Source organism: Elephas maximus, chromosome 17 (assembly GCF_024166365.1).
Source record: "Elephas maximus indicus isolate mEleMax1 chromosome 17, mEleMax1 primary haplotype, whole genome shotgun sequence".
In the NCBI taxonomy this organism is placed as follows: Eukaryota; Metazoa; Chordata; class Mammalia; order Proboscidea; family Elephantidae; genus Elephas; species Elephas maximus.
In genome coordinates, this window is record NC_064835.1 from 1684771 (window position 1) to 1704698 (window position 19928).

Below are 19928 nucleotides of genomic sequence, written 5' to 3' on the forward strand. Positions count from 1 at the left end.
CCCCAAACAACAAAAAATCCTAACCCCTAAAAACCAAAAACACTAACCCACTAACAACAAACAACCCTAACACCCTAACAACAAACAACACTAACCCCGTAACAACAAACAACCATAACCCCCAAACAACAAACAACCCTAACCCCCTAACGACAAACAATCCTAACCCCCGAACAACCAACAACACTAACCCCCTAACGACAATAAACACTAACACCCGAACAACAAAAACCACTAAACTCCAACAAGAAACAACCCTAAAACCCTAACAACAAACAACACTAACCCCCTAACAACAAACAACCCTAGCCCCCTAACAAGAAACAACACTAACCCCCTAACAACAAACAAACCTAAACCCATAACATCAAAGAACAATAACACCTAACAACAAACAACCCTAACCCCCTACCAACAAACACTAACCCCCAAACAACAAACAACCCTAACCCCTAAAAACCAAAAACACTAACCCACTAACAACAAACAACCCTAAACCACTAACAACAAACAACCCTAACGCCCTAACAACAAACAACACTAACCCCCTAACAACAAACAACCCTAAACCCTAACATCAAACAACACTAACCCCCTAACAACACAAAACACTAACACCCTAACAACAAACAACACTAACACCCTAACAACAAAAACCACTAAACCCCAACAACAAACAACCCTAACCCCTAAAATCCAAAAACACTAATCCCCTAACAACAAACAACACTAAACGCCTAACAAGAAACTACCCTAACCCCGTAACAACAAACAACACTAACCCGGTAACAACAAACAACCCTAACCCCCTAACAACAAACAATCCTAACCCCCGAACAACCAACAACACTAACCCCCTAACCACTATAAACACTAACACCCGAACAACAAAAACCACTAAACCCCAACAAGAAACAGCCCTAAACCCCTAACAAGAAACAACACTAACCCCCTAACAACAAACAACCCTAACCAAACAACAAACGAACCTAACCCATTAACAACAAACAACACTAAAAACCCAACAACAAACAACCCTAACCCCCTAACAACAAACAACACTAACCCCCTAACAACAAACAACACCAAACCCCTAACATCAAAGAACACTAACCCCCTAACAACAAACAACCCTAACCCCCTAACAACAAACACTAACCCCCAAACAACAAACAATCCTAACCTCTAAAAACCAAAAACACTAACCCACTAACAACAAACAACCCTAACCCACTAACAAGAAAAAACCCTCACACCCTAACAACAAACAACACTAACCCCCTAACAACAAACAACCCTAAACCCCTAACATCAAACAACACTAACCCCCTAACAACACAAAACACTAACACCCTAACAACAAACAACACTAACCCCCTAACAACAAACAACACTAACCCCCTAACAACAAACAACCCTAAACCCCTAACATCAAACAACACTAACCCCCTAACAACACAAAACACTAACACCCTAACAACAAACAACACTAACACTCTAAAAACAAAAACCAATAAACCCCAACAAGAAACAACTCTAAACCCCTAACAACAAACACTAACCCCCTAACAAAAAACAACATTAAACCCCTAACAAGAAGCTACCCTAAAACCGTAACAACAAACAACCCTAACCCCCTAACAACAAACACTATCCCCCAAACAACAAACAACCATAACACCTAAAAAACAAAAACTCAAACCCACTAACAACAAACAACCCTAAACCACTAACAACAAACAACCCTAACACCCTAACAACAAACAACACTAACCCTCTAACAACAAACAACCCTAAACCCCTAACATCAAACAACACTAACCCCCTAACAACACAAAACACTAACGCCCTAACAACAAACAACACTAACACCCTAACAACAAAAACCACTAAACCCCAACAAGAAACAACCCTAAACCCCTAACAACAAACAACACTAACCCCCTAACAACAAACAACACTAACACCCTAACAACAACCAACCCTAACTCCCTAAGAACAAACAACACTAACGCCCTAAGAACAAACAACACTAAACCCCAGCATGAACAATACTAACCCCCTAACAACACAAAACCTAACCTCTTATCAACAAACAACCCTAACCCACTAACAACAAACAACCCTAACACCCTAACAACAAACAACACTAACCCCCTAACAACAAACAACCCTAAACCCCTAACATCAAAGAACACTAACACCCTAACAACAAACAACCCTAGCCCCCTAACAACAAACACTAACCCCCAAACAACAAACAACCCTAACCCCTAAAAACCAAAAACACTAACCCACTAACAACAAACAACCCTAACCCACTAACAACAAACAACCCTAACCCCCTAACAACAAACAACCCTAAACCCCTAACATCAAACAACACTAACCCCCTAACAACACAAAACACTAACACCCTAACAACAAACAACACTAACACCCTAAAAACAAAAACCACTAAACCCCAACAAGAAACAACCCTAAACCCCTAACAACAAACACTAACCCCCTAACAACAAACAACACTAAACCCCTAACAAGAAGCTGCCCTAACCCCGTAAGAACAAACAACACTAACCCCGTAACAAAAAACAACCCTAACCCCCAAACAACAAACAACCCTAACCCCCTAACAACAAACAATCCTAACCCCCGAACAACCAACAACACTAACTCCCTAACCACAATAAAGACTAACACCCTAACAACAAAAACCACTAAACCCCAACAAGAAACAACCCTAAACCCCTAAGGACAAACAACACTAACCCCCTAACAACAAACAACCCTAACCAAACAACAAACAAACCTAACCCACTAACAACAAACAACACTAACACCCTAACAAACAACACTAACCCCCTAAAAACAAACAACCCTAAACCCCTAACATCAAAGAACACTAACACCCTAACAACAAACAACTCTAGCCCCCTAACAACAAACACTAACCCCCAAACAACAGAACAACCCTAACCCCTAAAAACCAAAAACACTAACCCATTAACAACAAACAACCCTAAACCCCTAACATCAAACAACACTAACGCCCTAACAACACAAAACACTAACACCCTAACAACAAACAACACTAACACCCTACCAACAAAAAGCACTAAACCCCAACAAGAAACAACCCTAAACCCCTAACAACAAACAACACTAACACCCTAACAACAACCAACCCTAACCCCTAAGAACAAATACTAACGCCCTAAGAACAAACAACACTAACCCCCATGAACGAACAATACTAACCCCCTAACAACACAAAACCTAACCCCTTATCAACAAACAACCCTAACCCACTAAGAACAAACAACCCTAACACCCTAACAACAAACAACACTAACCCGCTAACAACAAACAACCCTAAACCGCTAACATCAAAGAACACTTACACCCTAAAAACAAACAACCCTAGCCCCCTAACAACAAACACTAACCCCCAAACAACAAACAACCCTAAACCCCTAACATCAAAGAACACTAACACCCTAACAACAAACAACCCTAGCCCCCTAACAACAAACAATAACCCCCAAACAACAAACAACCCTAACCCCTGAAAACCAAAAACACTAACCCCCTAACAACAAACAACCCTAACCCCCTAACAACAAACAACCCTAAACCCCTAACATCAAACAACACTAACCCCCTAACAACACAAAACACTAACACCCTAACAACAAACAACACTAACACCCTAACAACAAAAACCACTAAACCCCAACAAGAAACAACCCGAAACCCCTAACAACAAACACTAACCCCCTAACAACAAACAACACTAAACCCCTAACAAGAAACTAACCTAACCCCGTAACAACAAACAACACTAACCCCGTAAGAACAAACAACCCTAACCCCCAAACAACAAACAACCCCAACCCCCTGACAACAAACAATCCTAACCCCCGAACAACCAACAACACTATCCCCCTAACCACAGTATACACTAACACCCTAACAACAAAAACCACTAAACCCCAACAAGAAACAACCCTAAACCCCTAACAACAAACAACACTAACCCCCTAACAAGAAACAACACTAACCCCCTAACAAGAAACAACACTAACCCCCTAACAACAAACAACACTAACCGCCTAACAACAAACAATCCTAACCCCGGAACAACCAAGAACACTAACCCCCTAACCACAATAAACACTAACACCCTAACAACAAAAACCACTAAACCCCAACAACAAACAACCCTAAACCCCTAACAACAAACAACACTAACCCCCTAACAACAAACAACACTAACCAAACAGCAAACAACCCTAACCCACTAACAACAAACCACACTCACAACCTAACAAAAAACAACCCTAACCCCCTAACAACAAACAACACTAACACCCTAACAAAAAAAAAACCCTAACCCCCTAACAACAAACAACACTAACCCCCTAACAACAAACAACCCTAAACCCCTAACATCAAAGAACACTAACACCCTAACAACAAACAACCCTAACCCCCAAACAACAAACACTAACCCCCAAACAACAAAAAATCCTAACCCCTAAAAACCAAAAACACTAACCCACTAACAACAAACAACCCTAACACCCTAACAACAAACAACACTAACCCCGTAACAACAAACAACCATAACCCCCAAACAACAAACAACCCTAACCCCCTAACGACAAACAATCCTAACCCCCGAACAACCAACAACACTAACCCCCTAACGACAATAAACACTAACACCCGAACAACAAAAACCACTAAACTCCAACAAGAAACAACCCTAAACCCTAACAACAAACAACACTAACCCCCTAACAACAAACAACCCTAGCCCCCTAACAAGAAACAACACTAACCCCCTAACAACAAACAAACCTAAACCCATAACATCAAAGAACAATAACACCTAACAACAAACAACCCTAACCCCCTACCAACAAACACTAACCCCCAAACAACAAACAACCCTAACCCCTAAAAACCAAAAACACTAACCCACTAACAACAAACAACCCTAAACCACTAACAACAAACAACCCTAACGCCCTAACAACAAACAACACTAACCCCCTAACAACAAACAACCCTAAACCCTAACATCAAACAACACTAACCCCCTAACAACACAAAACACTAACACCCTAACAACAAACAACACTAACACCCTAACAACAAAAACCACTAAACCCCAACAACAAACAACCCTAACCCCTAAAAACCAAAAACACTAATCCCCTAACAACAAACAACACTAAACGCCTAACAAGAAACTACCCTAACCCCGTAACAACAAACAACACTAACCCGGTAACAACAAACAACCCTAACCCCCTAACAACAAACAATCCTAACCCCCGAACAACCAACAACACTAACCCCCTAACCACTATAAACACTAACACCCGAACAACAAAAACCACTAAACCCCAACAAGAAACAGCCCTAAACCCCTAACAAGAAACAACACTAACCCCCTAACAACAAACAACCCTAAACAAACAACAAACGAACCTAACCCATTAACAACAAACAACACTAAAAACCCAACAACAAACAACCCTAACCCCCTAACAACAAACAACACTAACCCCCTAACAACAAACAACACCAAACCCCTAACATCAAAGAACACTAACCCCCTAACAACAAACAACCCTAACCCCCTAACAACAAACACTAACCCCCAAACAACAAACAATCCTAACCTCTAAAAACCAAAAACACTAACCCACTGACAACAAACAACCCTAACCCACTAACAAGAAAAAACCCTCACACCCTAACAACAAACAACACTAACCCCCTAACAACAAACAACCCTAAACCCCTAACATCAAACAACACTAACCCCCTAACAACACAAAACACTAACACCCTAACAACAAACAACACTAACCCCCTAACAACAAACAACACTAACCCCCTAACAACAAACAACCCTAAACCCCTAACATCAAACAACACTAACCCCCTGACAACACAAAACACTAACACCCTAACAACAATCAACACTAACACTCTAAAAACAAAAACCAATAAACCCCAACAAGAAACAACTCTAAACCCCTAACAACAAACACTAACCCCCTAACAAAAAACAACATTAAACCCCTAACAAGAAGCTACCCTAAAACCGTAACAACAAACAACCCTAACCCCCTAACAACAAACACTATCCCCCAAACAACAAACAACCATAACACCTAAAAAACAAAAACTCAAACCCACTAACAACAAACAACCCTAAACCACTAACAACAAACAACCCTAACACCCTAACAACAAACAACACTAACCCTCTAACAACAAACAACCCTAAACCCCTAACATCAAACAACACTAACCCCCTAACAACACAAAACACTAACGCCCTAACAACAAACAACACTAACACCCTAACAACAAAAACCACTAAACCCCAACAAGAAACAACCCTAAACCCCTAACAACAAACAACACTAACCCCCTAACAACAAACAACACTAACACCCTAACAACAACCAACCCTAACTCCCTAAGAACAAACAACACTAACGCCCTAAGAACAAACAACACTAAACCCCAGCATGAACAATACTAACCCCCTAACAACACAAAACCTAACCTCTTATCAACAAACAACCCTAACCCACTAACAACAAACAACCCTAACACCCTAACAACAAACAACACTAACCCCCTAACAACAAACAACCCTAAACCCCTAACATCAAAGAACACTAACACCCTAACAACAAACAACCCTAGCCCCTAACAACAAACACTAACCCCCAAACAACAAACAACCCTAACCCCTAAAAACCAAAAACACTAACCCACTAACAACAAACAACCCTAACCCACTAACAACAAACAACCCTAACCCCCTAACAACAAACAACCCTAAACCCCTAACATCAAACAACACTAACCCCCTAACAACACAAAACACTAACACCCTAACAACAAACAACACTAACACCCTAAAAACAAAAACCACTAAACCCCAACAAGAAACAACCCTAAACCCCTAACAACAAACACTAACCCCCTAACAACAAACAACACTAAACCCCTAACAAGAAGCTGCCCTAACCCCGTAAGAACAAACAACACTAACCCCGTAACAAAAAACAACCCTAACCCCCAAACAACAAACAACCCTAACCCCCTAACAACAAACAATCCTAACCCCCGAACAACCAACAACACTAACTCCCTAACCACAATAAAGACTAACACCCTAACAACAAAAACCACTAAACCCCAACAAGAAACAACCCTAAACCCCTAAGGACAAACAACACTAACCCCCTAACAACAAACAACCCTAACCAAACAACAAACAAACCTAACCCACTAACAACAAACAACACTAACACCCGAACAACACACAACCCTAACCCCCTAACAACAAACAACACTAACACCCTAACCAGAAACAACCCTAACCCCCTAACAACAAACAACACTAACCCCCTAACAACAAACAACCCTAAACCCCTAACATCAAAGAACACTAACACCCTAACAACAAACAACCCTAGCCCCCTAACAACAAACACTAACCCCCAAACAATAAACAACCCTAACCCCTAAAAACCAAAAACACTAACCCACTAACAACAAACAACCCTAACCCACTAACAACAAACAACCCTAACCCCCTAACAACAAACAACCCTAAACCCCTAACATCAAACAACCCTAAACCCCTAACATCAAACAACACTAACCCCCTAACAACACAAAACACTAACACCCTAACAACAAACAACACTAACACCCTAACAACAAAAACCACTAAACCCCAACAAGAAACAACCCTAAACCCCTAACAACAAACAACACTAACCCCCTAACAACAAACAACACTAACACCCTAACAACAAACAACCCTAACCCCCTAACAACAAACAACACTAACCCCCTAACAACAAACAACCCTAAATCCCTAACATCAAAGAACACTAACCCCCTAACAACACAAAACACTAACACCCTAACAACAAACACTAACCCCCAAACAACAAACAACCCTAACCCCTAAAAACCAAAACCACTAAACCACTAACAACAAACAACCCTAACCCACTAACAACAAACAATCCTAACACCCTAACAACAAACAACACTAACCCCCTAGCAACAAACAACCCTAAACCCCTAACATCAAAGAACACTAACACCCTAACAACAAACAACCCTAGCCCCCTAACAACAAACACTACCCCCAAACAATAAACAACCCTAACCCCTAAAAACCAAAAACACTAACCCATTAACAAACAACCCTAACCCACTAACAACAAACAACCCTAACCCCCTAACAACAAACAACCCTAAACCCCTAACATTAAACAACACTAACCCCCTAACAACACAAAACACTAACACCCTAACAACAAACAACACTAACACCCTAACAACAAAAACCACTAAACCCCAACAAGAAACAACCCTAAACCCCTAACAACAAACACTAACCCCCTAACAACAAACAACAATAAACCCCTAACAAGAAACTAACCTAACCCCGTAACAACAAACAACACTAACCCGGTAACAACAAACAACCCTAACCCCCAAACAACAAACAACCCTAACCCCCTAACAACAAACAATCCTAACCCCCGAACAACCAACAACACTAACCCCCTAACCACAATAAAAACTAACACCCTAACAACAAAAACCACTAAACCCCAACAAGAAACAACCCTAAACCCCTAACAACAAACAACACTAACCCCCTAACAACAAACAACCCTAACCAAACAACAAACAAACCTAACCCACTAACAACAAACAACACTAACACCCTAACAACAAACAACCCTAACCCCCTAACAACAAACAACACTAACACCCTAACCAGAAACAACCCTAACCCCCTAACAACAAACAACACTAACCCCATAACAACAAACAACCCTAAACCCCTAACATCAAAGAACACTAACATCCTAACAACAAACAACCCTAACCCCCTAACAACAAACACTATCCCCCAAACAACAAACAACCATAACCCCTAAAAACCAAAAACACTAACCCACTAACAACAAACAACCCTAAACCACTAACAACAAACAACCCCAACACCCTAACAACAACACTAACCCTCTAACAACAAACAACCCTAAACCCCTAACATCAAACAACACTAACCCCCTAACAACACAAAACACTAACACCCTAACAACAAACAACACTAACACCCTAACAACAAAAACCACTAAACCCCAACAAGAAACAGCCCTAAACCCCTAACAACAAACAACACTAACCCCCTAACAACAAACAACACTAACACCCTAACAACAACCAACCCTAACACCCTAAGAACAAACAACACTAACGCCCTAAGAACAAACAACACTAACCCCCAGCATGAACAATACTAAACCCCTAACAACACAAAACCTAAACTCTTATCAACAAACAACCCTAACCCACTAACAACAAACAACCCTAACACCCTAACAACAAACAACACTAACCCCCTAACAACAAACAACCCTAAACCCCTAACATCAAAGAACACTAACCCCCTAACAACACAAAACACTAACCCCCTAACAACAAACACTAACCCCCAAACAACAAACAACCCTAACCCCTAAAAAGCAAAAACACTAAACCACTAACAACAAACAACCCTAACACCCTAACAACAAACAATACTAACCCCCTAACAACAAACAACCCTAAACCCCTAACATCAAAGAACACTAACACCCTAACAACAAACAACCCTAGCCCCCTAAAAACAAACACTAACCCCAAACAACAAACAACTCTAAACCCTAAAAACCAAAAACACTAACCCACTAACAACAAACAACCCTAAACCCACTGACAACAAACAACCCTAACCCCCTAACAACAAACAACCCTAAACCCCTAACATCAAACAACACTAACCCCCTAACAACACAAAACACTAACACCTTAACAACAAACAACACTAACACCCTAACAACAAAAACCACTAAACCCCAACAAAAAACAACCCTAAACCCCTAACAACAAACACTAACCCCCTAACAACAAACAACACTAAACCCCTAACAAGAAGCTGCCCTAACCCTGTAACAACAAACAACACTAACCCCGTAACAACAAACAACCCTAACCCCCAAACAACAAAGAACCCTAACCCCCTAACAACAAACAATCCTAACCCCCGAACAACCAACAACAGTAACCCCCTAACCACAATAAAGACTAACACCCTAACAACAAAAACCACTAATCCCGAACAAGAAACAACCCTAAACCCCTAACAACAAACAACACTAACCCCCTAACAACAAACAACCCTAACCAAACAACAAACGAACCTAACCCACTAACAACAAACAACACTAACACCCTAACAACAAACAACCCTAACCCCCTAACAACAAACAACACTAACACCCTAACCAGAAACAACCCTATCCCCCTAACAACAAACAACACTAACCCCCTAACAACAAACAACCCTAAACCCCTAACATCAAAGAACACTAACACCCTAACAACAAACAACCCTAACCCCCTAACAACAAACACTAACCCTCAAACAACAAACAACCATAACCCCTAAAAAACAAAAACACTAACCCACTAACAACAAACAACCCTAAACCACTAACAACAAACAACCCTAACACCCTAACAACAAACAACACTAACCCTCTAACAACAAACAACCCTAAACCCCTAACATCAAACAACACTAACCCCCTAACAACACAAAACACTAACACCCTAACAACAAACAACACTAACACCCTAACAACAAAAACCACTAAACCCCAACAAGAAACAACCCTAAACCCCTAACAACAAACAACACTAACCCCCTAACAACAAACAACACTAACACCCTAACAACAACCAACCCTAACTCCCTAAGAACAAACAACACTAACGCCCTAAGAACAAACAACACTAACCCCCAGCAACGAACAATACTAACCCCCTAACAACACAAAACCTAACCTCTTATCAACAAACAACCCTAACCCACTAACAACAAACAACCCTTACACCCTAACAACAATCAACACTAACCCCCTAACAACAAACAACACTAACACCCTATCAACAAACAACCCTAACCCCCTAACAACAAACACTAACCCCCAAACAACAAACAACCCTAACCCCTAAAAACCAAAAACACTAACCCACTAACAACAAACAACCCTAACCCACTAACAACAAACTACCCTAACCCCCAACAACAAACAATCCTAAACCCCTAATATCAAACAACACTAACCCCCTAACAACACAAAACACTAACACCCTAACAACAAACAACACTAACACCCTAACAACAAAAACCACTAAATCCCAACAAGAAACAACCCTAAACCCCTAACAACAAACAACACTAACCCCCTAACAACAAACAACCCTAACCAAACAACAAACAAACCTAACCCACGAACAACAAACAACCCTAACCCCCTAACAACAAACAACACTAACCCCCTAACAACAAACAACCCTAAATCCCTAACATCAAAGAACACTAACCCCCTAACAACACAAAACACTAACACCCTAACAACAAACACTAACCCCCAAACAACAAACAACCCTAACCCCTAAAAACCAAAAACACTAAACCACTAACAACAAACAACCCTAACCCACTAACAACAAACAACCCAGCACCCAAACAACAAACACCAGTAACCCCCTAACAAGAAACAACCCTAAACCCGTAACATCAAAGAACACTAACACCCTAACAACAAACAACCCTAGCCCCCTAACAACAAACACTAACCCCCAAACAACAAACAACCCTAACCCCTAAAAACGAAAAACACTAAGGCACTAACAACAAACAACCCTAACCCACTAACAACAAACAACCCTAACCCCCTAACAACAAACAACCCTAAACCCCTAACATCAAACAACACTAACCCCCTTACAACACAAAACACTAACACCCTAACAACAAACAACACTAACACCCTAACAACAAAAACCACTAAACCCCAACAGGAAACAACCCTAAACCCCTAACAACAAACACTAACCCCCTAACAACAAACAACACTAAACCCCTAACAAGAAACTAACCTAACCCCGTAACAACAAACAACACTAACCCCGTAACAACAAACAACCCTAACCCCCAAACAACAAACAACCATAACCCCCTAACAACAAACAATCCTAACCCCCGAACAACCAACAACACTAACCCCCTAACCACAATAAAGACTAACACCCTAACAACAAAAACCACTAAACCCCAACAAGAAACAACCCTAAACCCCTAACGACAAACAACACTAACCCCCTAACAACAAACCACCCTAACCAAACAACAAACAAACCTAACCCACTAACAACAAACAACACTAACACCCGAACAACAAACAACCCTAACCCCCTAACAACAAACAACACTAACACCCTAACCAGAAACAACCCTAACCCCCTAACAACAAACAACACTAACCCCCTAACAACAAACATCCCTAAACCCCTAACATCAAAGAACACTAACACCCTAACAACAAACAACCCTAACCCCCAACAACAAACACTAACCCCCAAACAACAAACAACCATAACCCCTAAAAACCAAAAACACTAACCCACTAACAACAAACAACCCTAAACCACTAACAACAAACAACCCTAACACCCGAACAACAAACAACACTAACCCTCTAACAACAAACAACCCTAAACCCCTAACATCAAACAACACTAACCCCCTAACAACACAAAGCACTAACACCCTAACAACAAACAACACTAACACCCTAACAACAAAAACCACTAAACCCCAACAAGAAACAACCCTAAACCCCTAACAACAAACAACACTAACCCCCTAACAACAAACAACACTAACACCCTAACAACAACCAACCCTAACTCCCTAAGAACAAACAACACTAACGCCCTAAGAACAAACACTAACCCCCAGCAACGAACAATACTAACCCCCTAACAACACAAAACCTAACCTCTTATCAACAAACAACCCTAACCCACTAACAACAAACAACCCTAACACCCTAACAACAAACAACCCTAAACCCCTAACATCAAAGAACACTAACACCCTAACAACAAACAACCCTAGCCCCCTAACAACAAACACTAACCCCCAAACAACAAACAACCCTAACCCCTAAAAACCAAAAACACTAACCCACTAACAACAAACAACCCTAACCCACTAACAACAATCAACCCTAACCCCCTAACAACAAACAAACCTAAACCCCTAACATCAAACAACACTAACCCCCCAACAACACAAAACACTAACACCCTAACAACAAACAACACTAACACCCTAACAACAAAAACCACTAAACCCCAACAAGAAACAACCCTAAACCCCTAACAACAAACAACACTAACCCCCTAACAACAAACAACCCTAACCAAACAACAAACAAACCTAACAGACTAACAACAAACAACACTAACACCCTAACAACAAAAACCACTAAACCCCAACAAGAAACAACCCTAAACCCCTAACAACAAACAACACTAACCCCCTAACAACAAACAACCCTAACCAAACAACAAACAAACCTAACCCACTAACAACAAACAACCCTAACCCCCTAACAACAAACAACACTAACCCCCTAACAACAAACAACCCTAAATCCCTAACATCAAAGAACACTAACCCCCTAACAACACAAAACACTAACACCCTAACAACAAACACTAACCCCCAAACAACAAACAACCCTAACCCCTAAAAACCAAAAACACTAAACCACTAACAACAAACAACCCAGCACCCTAACAACAAACACCAGTAACCCCCTAACAAGAAACAACCCTAAACCCGTAACATCAAAGAACACTAACACCCTAACAACAAACAACCCTAGCCCCCTAACAACAAACACTAACCCCCAAACAACAAACAACCCTAACCCCTAAAAACGAAAAACACTAAGCCACTAACAACAAACAACCCTAACCCACTAACAACAAACAACCCTAACCCCCTAACAACAAACAACCCTAAACCCCTAACATCAAACAACACTAACCCCCTTACAACACAAAACACTAACACCCTAACAACAAACAACACTAACACCCTAACAACAAAAACCACTAAACCCCAACAAGAAACAACCCTAAACCCCTAACAACAAACACTAACCCCCTAACAACAAACAACACTAAACCCCTAACAAGAAACTAACCTAACCCCGTAACAACAAACAACACTACCCCGTAACAACAAACAACCCTAACCCCCAAACAACAAACAACCCTAAACCCCTAACAACAAACAATCCTAACCCCCGAACAACCAACAACACTAACCCCCTAACCAGAATAAAGACTATCACCCTAATAACAAAAACCACTAAACCCCAACAAGAAACAACCCTAAACCCCTAACAACAAACAACACTAACCCCCTAACAACAAACATCCCTAACCAAACAACAAACGAACCTAACCCACTAACAACAAACAACACTAACACCCTAACAACAAACAACCCTAACCGCCTAACAACAAACAACACTAACACCCTAACCAGAAACAACCCTAACCCCTAACAACAAACAACACTAACCCCATAACAACAAACAACCCTAAACCCCTAACATCAAAGAACACTAACACCCTAACAACAAACAACCCTAACCCCCTAACAACAAACACTAACCCTCAAACAACAAACAACCATAACCCCTAAAAATCAAAAACACTAACCCACTAACAACAAACAACCCTAAACCCCTAACAACAAACAACCCTAACACCCTAACAACAAACAACACTAACCCTCTAACAACAAAAAACCCTAAACCCCTAACATAAAACAACACTAACCCCCTAACAACACAAAACACTAACACCCTAACAACAAACAACACTAACACCCTAACAACAAAAACCACTAAACCCCAACAAGAAACAACCCTAAACCCCTAACAACAAACAACACTAACCCCCTAACAACAAACAACCCTAACCAAACAACAAACAAACGTAACCCACTAACAACAAACAACACTAACACCCGAACAACAAACAACCCTAACCCCCTAACAACAAACAACACTAACACCCTAACCAGAAACAACCCTAACCCCCTAACAACAAACAACACTAACCCCCTAACAACAAACATCCCTAAACCCCTAACATCAAAGAACACTAACACCCTAACAACAAACAACCCTAACCCCCAACAACAAACACTAACCCCCAAACAACAAACAACCATAACCCCTAAAAACCAAAAACACTAACCCACTAACAACAAACAACCCTAAACCACTAACAACAAACAACCCTAACACCCGAACAACAAACAACACTAACCCTCTAACAACAAACAACCCTAAACCCCTAACATCAAACAACACTAACCCCCTAACAACACAAAACACTAACACCCTAACAACAAACAACACTAACACCCTAACAACAAAAACCACTAAACCCCAACAAGAAACAACCCTAAACCCCTAACAACAAACAACACTAACCCCCTAACAACAAACAACACTAACACCCTAACAACAACCAACCCTAACTCCCTAAGAACAAACAACACTAATGCCCTAAGAACAAACAACACTAACCCTCAGCAACGAACAATACTAACCCCCTAACAACACAAAACCTAACCTCTTATCAACAAACAACCCTAACCCACTAACAACAAACAACCCTAACACCCTAACAACAAACAACTCTAAACCCCTAACATCAAAGAACACTAACACCCTAACAACAAACAACCCTAGCCCCCTAACAACAAACACTAACCCCCAAACAACAAACAACCCTAACCCCTAAAAACCAAAAACACTAACCCACTAACAACAAACAACCCTAACCCACTAACAACAAACAACCCTAACCCCCTAACAACAAACAAACCTAAACCCCTAACATCAAACAACACTAACCCCCTAACAACACAAAACACTAACACCCTAACAACAAACAACACTAACACCCTAACAACAAAAACCACTAAACCCCAACAAGAAACAACCCTAAACCCCTAACAACAAACAACACTAACCCCTAACAACAAACAACCCTAACCAAACAACAAACAAACCTAACAGACTAACAACAAACAACACTAACACCCTAACAACAAAAACCACTAAACCCCAACAAGAAACAACCCTAAACCCCTAAAAACAAACAACACTAACCCCCTAACAACAAACAACCCTAACCAAACAACAAACAAACCTAACCCACTAACAACAAACAACCCTAACCCCCTAACAACAAACAACACTAACCCCCTAACAACAAACAACCCTAAATCCCTAACATCAAAGAACACTAACCCCCTAACAACACAAAACACTAACACCCTAACAACAAACACTAACCCCCAAGCAACAAACAACCCTAACCCCTAAAAACCAAAAACACTAAACCACTAACAACAAACAACCCTAGCCCCCTAACAACAAACACTAACCCCCAAACAACAAACAACCCTAACCCCTAAAAATGAAAAACACTAAGCCACTAACAACAAACAACCCTAACCCACTAACAACAAAGAACCCAGCACCCTAACAACAAACACCAGTAACCCCCTAACAAGAAACAACCCTAACCCGTAACATCAAAGAACACTAACACCCTAACAACAAACAACCCTAGCCCCCTAACAACAAACACTAACCCCCAAACAACAAACAACCCTAACCCCTAAAAATGAAAAACACTAAGCCACTAACAACAAACAACCCTAACCCACTAACAACAAACAACCCTAACCCCCTAACAACAAACAACCCTAAACCCCTAACATCAAACAACACTAACCCCCTTACAACACAAAACACTAACACCCTAACAACAAACAACACTAACACCCTAACAACAAAAACCACTAAACCCCAACAAGAAACAACCCTAAACCCCTAACAACAAACACTAACCCCCTAACAACAAACAACACTAAACCCCTAACAAGAAACTAACCTAACCCCGTAACAACAAACAACACTAACCCCGTAACAACAAACAACCCTAACCCCCAAACAACAAACAACCCTAAACCCCTAACAACAAACAATCCTAACCCCCGAACAACCAACAACACTAACCCCCTAACCACAATAAAGACTATCACCCTAATAACAAAAACCACTAAACCCCAACAAGAAACAACCCTAAACCCCTAACAACAAACAACACTAACCCCCTAACAACAAACATCCCTAACCAAACAACAAACGAACCTAACCCACTAACAACAAACAACACTAACACCCTAACAACAAACAACCCTAACCCCCTAACAACAAACAACACTAACACCCTAACCAGAAACAACCCTAACCCCCTAACAACAAACAACACTAACCCCATAACAACAAACAACCCTAAACCCCTAACATCAAAGAACACTAACACCCTAACAACAAACAACCCTAACCCCCTAACAACAAACACTAACCCTCAAACAACAAACAACCATAACCCCTAAAAATCAAAAACACTAACCCACTAACAACAAACAACCCTAAACCACTAACAACAAACAACCCTAACACCCTAACAACAAACAACACTAACCCTCTAACAACAAACAACCCTAAACCCCTAACATCAAACAACACTAACCCCCTAACAACACAAACCACTAACACCCTAACAACAAAAACCACTAAACCCCAACAAGAAACAACCCTAAACCCCTAACAACAAACAACACTAACCCCCTAACAACAAACAACACTAACACCCTAACAACAACCAACCCTAACTCCCTAAGAACAAACAACACTAACGCCCTAAGAACAAACAACACTAACCCCCAGCAACGAACAATACTAACCCCCTAACAACACAAAACCTAACCTCTTATCAACAAACAACCCTAACCCACTAACAACAAACAACCCTTACACCCTAACAACAAGCAACACTAACCCCCTAACAACAAACAACACTAACACCCTATCAACAAACAACCCTAACCCCCTAACAACAAACACTAACCCCCAAACAACAAACAACCCTAACCCCTAAAAACCAAAAACACTAACCCACTAACAACAAACAACCCTAACCCACTAACAACAAACTACCCTAACCCCCAACAACAAACAAACCTAAACCCCTAATATCAAACAACACTAACCCCCTAACAACACAAAACACTAACACCCTAACAACAAACAACACTAACACCCTAACAACAAAAACCATTAAACCCCAACAAGAAACAACCCTAAACCCCTAACAACAAACAACACTAACCCCCTAACAACAAACAACCCTAACCAAACAACAAACAAACCTAACCCACTAACAACAAACAACCCTAACCCCCTAACAACAAACAACACTAACCCCCTAACAACAAACAACCCTAAATCCCTAACATCAAAGAACACTAACCCCCTAACAACACAAAACACTAACACCCTAACAAGAAACACTAACCCCCAAACAACAAACAACCCTAACCCCTAAAAACCAAAAACACTAAACCACTAACAACAAACAACCCTAACCCACTAACAACAAACAACCCAGCACCATAACAACAAACACCAGTAACCCCCTAACAAGAAACAACCCTAAACCCGTAACATCAAAGAACACTAACACCCTAACAACAAACAACCCTAGCCCCCTAACAACAAACACTAACCCCCAAACAACAAACAACCCTAACCCCTAAAAACGAAAAACACTAAGCCACTAACAACAAACAACCCTAACCCACTAACAACAAACAACCCTAACCCCCTAACAACAAACAACCCTAAACCCCTAACATCAAACAACACTAACCCCCTTACAACACAAAACACTAACACCCAAACAACAAACAACACTAACACCCTAACAACAAAAACCACTAAACCCCAACAAGAAACAACCCTAAACCCCTAACAACAAACACTAACCCCCTAACAACAAACAACACTAAACCCCTAACAAGAAACTAACCTAACCCCGTAACAACAAACAACACTAACCCCGAAACAACAAACAACCCTAACCCCCAAACAACAAACAACCCTAAACCCCTAACAACAAACAATCCTAACCCCCGAACAACCAACAACACTAACCCCCTAACCACAATAAAGACTATCACCCTAATAACAAAAACCACTAAACCCCAACAAGAAACAACCCTAAACCCCTAACAACAAACAACACTAACCCCCTAACAACAAACAACCCTAACCAAACAACAAACAAACCTAACCCACTAACAACAAACAACCCTAACCCCCTAACAACAAACAACACTAACCCCCTAACAACAAACAACCCTAAATCCCTAACATCAAAGAACACTAACCCCCTAACAACACAAAACACTAACACCCTAACAACAAACACTAACCCCCAAGCAACAAACAACCCTAACCCCTAAAAACCAAAAACACTAAACCACTAACAACAAACAACCCTAACCCACTAACAACAAAAAACCCAGCACCCTAACAACAAACACCAGTAACCCCCTAACAAGAAACAACCCTAAACCCGTAACATCAAAGAACACTAACACCCTAACAACAAACAACCCTAGCCCCCTAACAACAAACACTAACCCCCAAACAACAAACAACCCTAACCCCTAAAAACGAAAAACACTAAGCCACTAACAACAAACAACCCTAACACACTAACAACAAACAACCCTAACCCCCTAACAACAAACAACCCTAAACCCCTAACATCAAACAACACTAACCCCCTTACAACACAAAACACTAACACCCTAAAAACAAACAACACTAACACCCTAACAACAAAAACCACTAAACCCCAACAAGAAACAACCCTAAACCCCTAACAACAAACACTAACCCCCTAACAACAAACAACACTAAACCCCTAACAAGAAACTAACCTAACCCCGTAACAACAAACAACACTAACCCCGTAACAACAAACAACCCTAACCCCCAAACAACAAA